Source organism: Lipotes vexillifer, unplaced genomic scaffold (genome assembly GCF_000442215.2).
Source record: "Lipotes vexillifer unplaced genomic scaffold, Lipotes_vexillifer_v1.1 scaffold1761, whole genome shotgun sequence".
Classification (NCBI taxonomy): domain Eukaryota; kingdom Metazoa; phylum Chordata; class Mammalia; order Artiodactyla; family Lipotidae; genus Lipotes; species Lipotes vexillifer.
In genome coordinates, this window is record NW_006777503.1 from 398,310 (window position 1) to 406,186 (window position 7,877).

The window sequence follows — 7,877 nt, forward strand, 5'->3', positions numbered from 1 at the left end:
GGCGGGGGGGCGGGGAAGGGGCCTTCATCAGTCACAGCGGGCAAGGCCACGCCGCTGAGGTAAGCAGCCCTGAGGTCTCCGAAGCTTAAGGCCTCCTGATTTCTGTCTCGCTCCTGGGACACACCCATCACGGTGGACACTCCCGGAACACAGGGTCACCACGGCAGGAAGATAAGGGAGACTTGGAGGTGGGGTGCAGGGTCCCTAAAGGCCGCTGCTCCCCCCCCGCCCAGGGAGTCTCATGTCACCCAGCTCAGTTCCACAGGACAGATAGGTTGCATGGCCAGGTGGAAGGGGACCCGCTCCTGCCCAGTGTGGACGGAGAGCCCAGAGCATCTGGGGGCTGCTTCAGGAGGCCGGCTGGGAGGGGGCGACCTGAGTCTGTTTGGGGTATGGGGTGGGGCTGAGGCGCTGAGCGGACCAACCCCATGGAGGCCGGGCTGAGCTGCGGATCCACTGGTCTGGGGGTGATGGTCGCCCAAGAAGGGGGACAGGTTCCAGAGGGCTTGCTCCTGGCCCCGACAGCGACAGCCCCTGCCACGCGGAGGGGCAGCACCATCCAGAAAAAAGAGCAGAAAGTGCCCCCGGGGCCAGGCTTGCCCTGCGTCCCCCTCTCACTGGGCATCCCACAGGGAGCGAAATAATTCCAGTGATCTCTTTATTGGGGTTTAAGGCCAGTTTTAAAGCAGCTGTTTACCCCACGAGCTGGAAAACAATTGCTCTTCCTCACGTCGAAGCCACTTCACACACCTACCGCACGTCCACCTGAGGCCTGGGGAGCAGGGCTCCAGGCCACCCCTCCCTGCCCCAGCCCAGCTCCCTAAGCTCTGCTCGTGGTCTCCCCACCACCCAGGACCTCCCCCCTCACTCACACACCGTCTCCTGCCCGACACGCCTCTCCCCTTCCTCCCCTGACAAGTACTGCGTGTTCCTCCAGACACATCACTGATGTCACCTCCTCCAGGAAGTCTGCTGAGCCTGCCGCACCAGACTCAGCTCCGTTATCTTCCACCAGAGGCACTGGCAGGCCTCACAATGCCACCACAGCTCCCCCTGTACCCCATGGGCCTCCACAGCCTAAGGCCAGACCTGTCCCACCCACCCTGAATCCCCAGACCTGGTCCACATCCTCAAGTAAGTGGTCACCATGAGGTGACCTGGCAGGGCTCCACGAAGAGACAAGACCTGTGACAACTGATGAGGCCGATGTAGAGGTTTGCTGCCCTCTTTGGACACCAAGCCCCCAGCAGAGAGCCTGGCCTCTGGCCGCCACGTGCACTCGGACAGTTAGTTTCCTGGGGCGCCTCCCAGGGCCATGTCTGCCCCGGTCAGGGCACCCCTCCCACACACAGGCCGGGCCTCGGGGGGCTGGTATTGGGGTGAGGGTGGGCGGGGCAGGAGGTGGGGAGCACTGAGGCAGCCTAGGAGGGAGCTGTTTCTATGGTGACGACAGCCCCTCCTGCTCTGGGGGCCTTGCCAGGCTGGGGGACCAGGGCAGGGCGCGCACGAATGCAAAAGCTCTCTTTTCCAGAAAACGCACCCAAATGTTCAAGGCTGACCCTCTGGGCGATCGGATCTTGCGTTGTATTCATTTCCTTTGTTTTGGCGAATCTGAGACTGTCAGATTTTCTCAGCCACCTTTGTCTTGGGGAAGGTATCCGTCAGGGTCTTGCCTTGGCCGCTTCAGGCCCTGTGGGCTCGCCCCTAGCCCAGCCCAGGCCCGCCTCAGCCCCCGTCCCAGGACGGCAGGGCCCTTCGTCCAGACAGAGCCCTCACCCTTGGGGTGGGGCCGAGGAGGCAGCCGCCGGGGACCAGGGCACGGTCCCCTTTTTCGATAAGACCCCCAAAATCCCCGCCTCCTGGAAGCCCAGATTCTTCATTTGTAAAGTGTGAGCTGATCTTCCCCCGCCCTGTCCCAGGCTTTGCTTCGAGGATTAAATCCTGACGCTCTGGGACACGACGGTGCTGTCTGGTGTAAGGACCCCAGCAGCAGCAATGATTGGGGCTTCACAAGCTCCAGGAAGCACAGTGGCAGGAGGCCCACTGGAGTGGACGGGCTGGCACGAGGGGACAGCACCTGCTGTGTGCAGGGTCCCGGAGGATTGAGCCCCACCAGCCTCCTCTTTCTTCCTTGTTAGCTGATTTCCAGTGCAAGCAAGGGGAGGGGACCCAGCCTGAGTTTTATGCAGGACAGGTCTAGGCCGGCCACGGTAACCCCACCTCCCTTTGGCAGTAACTGGAGGAGGGGTGGGTCCCGAACTCAGTTCTGGCTGAGTCACAAGGGAAAGTCATCGGGGGTGTCAGTGTCTGGGAATGGTCTCCTTCTCTGGTAAAAGGAGCTACTCAAGGAGAAACTCTTCTTTCCTTTCTGTTGTGTGAGGATGTGATACTTGGAGCAGTGGCAGCCGTTTTGTGATCGGTAGGGAAAACCAGAAGAATTGCTGAGAAAAGGCTCCAATGCTGAGCTGCTGAGGTAACCAACCCTGGAACCTCTCACCCCAGGCTTGTCAGCTGAACCATGCTGACTCAAATATTCTGTTGTTTGTAGCCACAGGCCTTCTAAGGGACACTGTGTGTCCGAAGGTACTTGGAAAGCACTGTGATGGAGCTCTGAGAGGAATACAGCCAGAGGTCAGGGCAGGCAGTGAGCTGTGGCTATGGTATCGCCTTCTCGGTGGGCGTGAGAGTGAGTCCCACACGACCTGACTTCTCTGGTCCTCTCCATCTCCCGAGCTGTGTTCTGGGTGAATTTCCAGACTGCCTTCACCAAGTGCCTCTCCAAGTGTATCCCAGGCCAGTGCTTATCCCAGTGATTGAGGGTTTGGTGTCCATGGTGGCACCCATGACGGCTTGATGGCTTACACTTAGCAGACCATGCTGGGTGTTTTCCTTGTGTCAACCCCCTTCTCCCCACCCAGTGGAGGAGGAGATGTGAGCTGCAGGGAGGGGGCGAGACCCCTCAGGCCACGTTGCGGGGAAGTGCCGTCCATCTGCCACCTGACGCCCAGGGACCAGAGCCTGTTTCTAGAGACCCTCTGAAAGATGCTTTCTGCCATTCTCCCGGTCTCCATTCAGACCTGTCCACCCTTGTTCCGCGGCTCCTGTCTGTTTCAGATGGGCCTTTTTCCTTCCTTGTGCCTCTTTGGGGACCTGAGTCATGAGTATGGACACAGCCAGTCAGATTGGCCTGCTCGATCCATTTCCTGGAGATCAAGTACTCCACCACGCTGGTTTTCCTCCAGTGCTTTGAAAACACTGTGCGTGTGGCAGGGGGGCGGGGGGGGGGGGGGGGAGAAGGGAGTTTTCTTTTTTTCTTTCCCTCCTCATGTATTAGGTTTCCGTGGCTGCAATAACAAAGTACATCAACATTTGTCACCATCATCCCAGAGTTGAGGTGATAAGTGCCTGGATTCAGGTTGTAGCAGCAAAACTGGGCAAGAAGGGACAAATTTGAGAGATAGTATGACAGAATAATGTACAGACTTAGAGAGGAAATAAATGCTGAGGCGGAAAAAGAAAAGGGGAGTTGGAGATGGCCATGTGGTACCCAGATTAGGTGACTGGGGAAAAGAGACGATTCAGGGGCGGCATCCACAGAGGCTGGAGGCCTGGGAAAGTGGGGCGGGGCAGAGCGGGGCGTGGGATGGGAACGTGGGCAGGAGAGGCTGGAGCCACAGGGGTGACCGAGGGACTGCTGATGGGGAAGATCAGAGGGTCAGGAATGGAGACTCTGTGCTCAAGATTAGGCCGAGGATTTGAGTCAGAGAAAGATTCAGAGGAGGAGAGAAGCAGGAAACGGGAAACCAGATGAGGATACCCGGAGTTTTGTTCCTTTGTTGTTTCGGGGTCGATGTTGATTTGTCGTTGCTTTTAGGATAAAGAAGGCCTTCATCTGAGTCAACCAAAGTGATCAGCCCCTCATTTTTCTAACAGAGGAAAGAGGGGGCCCCCTCTGGGGAAAGTAATCTTTACTCCAGTGTCTGCAGTTCTTTTAAATACAATGTGCAGAAGACAATAAAAAATTATGTGACATGAAAAGAAGGAGAAAAACGTGAGCCTCCATCAAGAGGAGAAATCTGGAGATAGAAACTGAGTCGTACACAGCTCGGATGTGAGAGTTATTGAACAAGGACTTTACAATAGCTATTAATATTAAATTATTATTGTTAAAGAATTTGGAGGAACATATAAAGTAAATTAAGAGATGGGGAATTTCAACAGAGAAGTGGAAACTGAAAGTGAACCACTGGGCATCCTACAACTGAGAGCTCAGGGTATGAACTGAGGGATCTGTTGCATGGGTTACACAGCAGACTGCACACAGCACAGAAAGGAGAGCAAGACAAAGAAAAGCCCAGACCGGGGCTTAAGCAAGAGAGATGAGTGAACACAGGGCCATCACATCATCTATGTGTTTGCTTTATGTGAATTCAAACAATACATTTTGGGCAAACACAGGTCAATAGAAATTATCCGAAGTGAAACAGAGAGAGAAAAGAAATGAGGGAAAAAAGAGCAGACTTGTAGAGACATGTGACATAATAACAAATAGTCTATCATACAGACATGTAATTGAAGTCCCAGAAGAAGAGAGTGAGGATGGGACATAATAAATATTTGAAGAGAATTTTTCAAAATTGGTAAAAGATATCACCCCACAGACTTAAGAAGCCTAGATAATCCCAAGGAGGATAAAGACAAAGAAAATCACACCCAGGCACATCCTAGTGGAGCTGCTAAAAACTAAAGATACAGAGAAAACCCTGGAAGCAGCTGACACATTGCCTCAGAGGAATCACAATTAGGAACGAGGGAACCCAGGGACAATCAGTCCAGCATCAAAGTACTGATGGAGGGAGCTTCTAACCTAGGATTCCACACCCAGTGACAACACCCTTCCAAAATGAACGCAAAACAAAGATATTTTCAGACAAACAAAACTGAAAGAATTTATCACCGGTAGACCTACACAACAAAAACAGGACCAAAGGAAGTTCTTCAGGCTGAAGGAAAGTGTTCCCAGATGTGAGCACAGATCTTCAGAAAAGAAGAGAGAGCACCAGAAAAGTCCAGAAAGTAGGAGGAAAGGATGAAACAGGAGGTGGGACAAATGGAAAAACAATAGCAGACGATGACTTGAACCCAACTATAACAAGTCATTACATTACATGTAAATGGACTAAACATTCCACTGAAAAGACAGAGCTCATCAGACTGGGTAAGAAAATCATGACTCCACCATAAGCTGTTACCAAGCGACGCAGTTTAAGTATCAGGACATGAATAGATGGAAATTTTTTAAAAAGGGAGAGATAAACCATGCAAACTCTAACCATAAGAAAGCTGATAATACAAGACAAAGTGGACACGCTTCCTCCTCTCCCAGGCCTGCTGGGGGCTTTCTGGTGCTGGGCTCTGCTCTCTCCGAGTGGACAGGCTTGCTGGGGAAACTGCAGGCTGGGAGCCGGCTCTTCCGGACGAACGGCAGCCTGATGCCCTGACAGCTGGCCCCTGGCCGCACGTGCAGGCTGCCTTCCATCCGGGTGAGAGGTGTTCTCTGGACAACCCTGAGCCAGGTCAGCCACGCAGAGAGCTGGGATGTGTGTGTGTGTATGTGGGTGTTGGGGGGGGGGGTTCCCTGGGGACCCCACAGGCTCAGTCCGCTGCCTTGGGCACCAGGGTGCTTGCTTGTTGCTGTGTCCTTGTGGAGACCACCTGCCTGCCTGCATGCTTCCTTTCTGTCTGCCACCTGGGCCATCCCAGGACTCAGGGTTGGGGAGAACACGCAGGTGCGATGGGGAGAAAGTGACACCTGTGCTCTGCACACCTGGGATCAGATCCATTCATGGACCTGCTTCCAAACACAGTGTTCGTACTGACACTTAGAACGTGACTCAGGGAGACACGGGCACCAGACAACAGGACAGAGGCGTGTTATTCATCTCCAAGAGCCAGGGAGGGAGCTTCAAAAGCAGACGGGGCTGTCCTGATTCTAGAGGCGTCCAGGCCCTTGGCAGGGCCAGGCGGGATGAGGCGCCGCTGTGGCCGTGCTGGGGTCCCTGACCCTCTTTGGCGAGGACTCACCCCAGCCCTCAGGGTTCTCCTGCCTCAGAAGCCCCGAACCATCACTGCCCAGGGCAGCGGCCAGCAGGGACAAGCAGGCTTGTCGCGGCTCCTCTGTGTCCCTCTGGGCTGCCCTCCTGTCCTCTAGGTCAGGCCCCTGAAGTATACTGTTTACAGGCGCTGACACAGGGCTCCAGTGGGGAACAAACGCTTGGGGGTTCAGTCTCCGCGGAGATGGCCCTACGCAGATGCCCAAGGGGACCCAGGCTCTCGTTGGTCCCGGTCTTACTCTCAGAGCCCACCTCAGCCCCGTGCGTCCCATCACCCAAGGATGGAAACCAGAGCCCGGGACAGGCCTTAAGCGGGGGTGCTAAAACTCGCTGATCAAGATGGGTGCTATTCCAGGGCAACACTTTTTTTAAAAACTGTAGCATAGTTGATTTACAATGTTGTGTTAATTTCTGCTGCACTGGCAAAGTGATTCAGTGATACATACAAATATATACACATTCTTTTTTTAATATATATTCTTTCCTATTACGGTTTATCATAAGATACTGTGCTATACAGTAGGCCCTTGTTGTTTATCCATCCTATATATACTAGTTTGCATCTGCTGACCCCAAACTCCCACCCCAACCGCCTCCCCCTTAGCAACCACAAGTCTGTTCTCTACGCCTGTGAGTCTGTTTCTGTTCCGTAGATAGGTTCACTTGTGTCATATTTTAGATTCCACATATAAGTGATGTCACATGGTATTCGTCTTTCTCCTTCTGACTTACTTCACTTAGTACGATAATCTCTAGTTGCATCCATGTTGCTGCAAATGGCATTATTTCGTTCTTTTTATGGCTGAGTAATATTCCAGAGCATATATGTACCACATCTTCTTTATCCATTCCTCTGTCGATGGACATTTAGCTTTTTTCCATGTCTTGGCTATTGTGAATAGTGCTGGTATGAACATTGGGGTGCGTGTATCTTTTTGAATTAGAGTTTTGTCTGGGTGTATGCCCAGGAGTGAGATTGCTGGATCATATGGTAACTTTATTTTTAGTTTTCTGAGGAACCTCCCTACAGTTTTCCATAGTGGCTGCACCAACTTACATTCCCCCCAACAGTGTGGGAGGGTTTAGGACAACACTTTTAAAAATCAAAATGTTCGTGATGAACAAAACATTCAAACTTTTAAACAAAGGCAGGCTCCAGCCCTGGCCCAGGTCGCCAGGGCCCCCGGCCGGTGCTGTCCCGGATTCCACGGGGACCAGGCCAGGTGTGCGAGCTGGCAGTTCAGGGCTCTGAGACTGGGACGGGGAATCCCTGCCAGGAAGAGACTTGGCTTCCTGGGCTTCCTGCGGAGGGAAAACACTAGTCCAGGGATGCAGCGAGGAAATCCCTGCTCCCGGGGAATTTCCCAGAGTGTGGGCGGGTGAATGCAACCTCCACACAATGGGAACGCGGCCAGGGCGTCCCTGGAGCCCTCAGACCTCTCTCTCCAGGGGCTCCTGGACCCCCGAGACCATGGTTCCCACACACAGAGGAGAGGCTGAGTGGGTGACCATTGAACTGAGCAGGGTTTTCTAACACGCTGCCCTGCGAGTAATTATTTATGGAGGTTGTGACCACTAGTAATGAGAACGTAAAAGACATTGGCATCTGAATGCATTTTATTAAAAGTTCTTACCAGTCGCCGATGGTACTGAGGATAAATCTGAGGGAAAAGTGAAAGTGGCTTCCAGATTTTTCTCCAACTGGGAAAGAAGTCCTTTCTGATGGCCGTTGGCTGTGTCTTTATGGGGGCTGCGGGTGGGCTC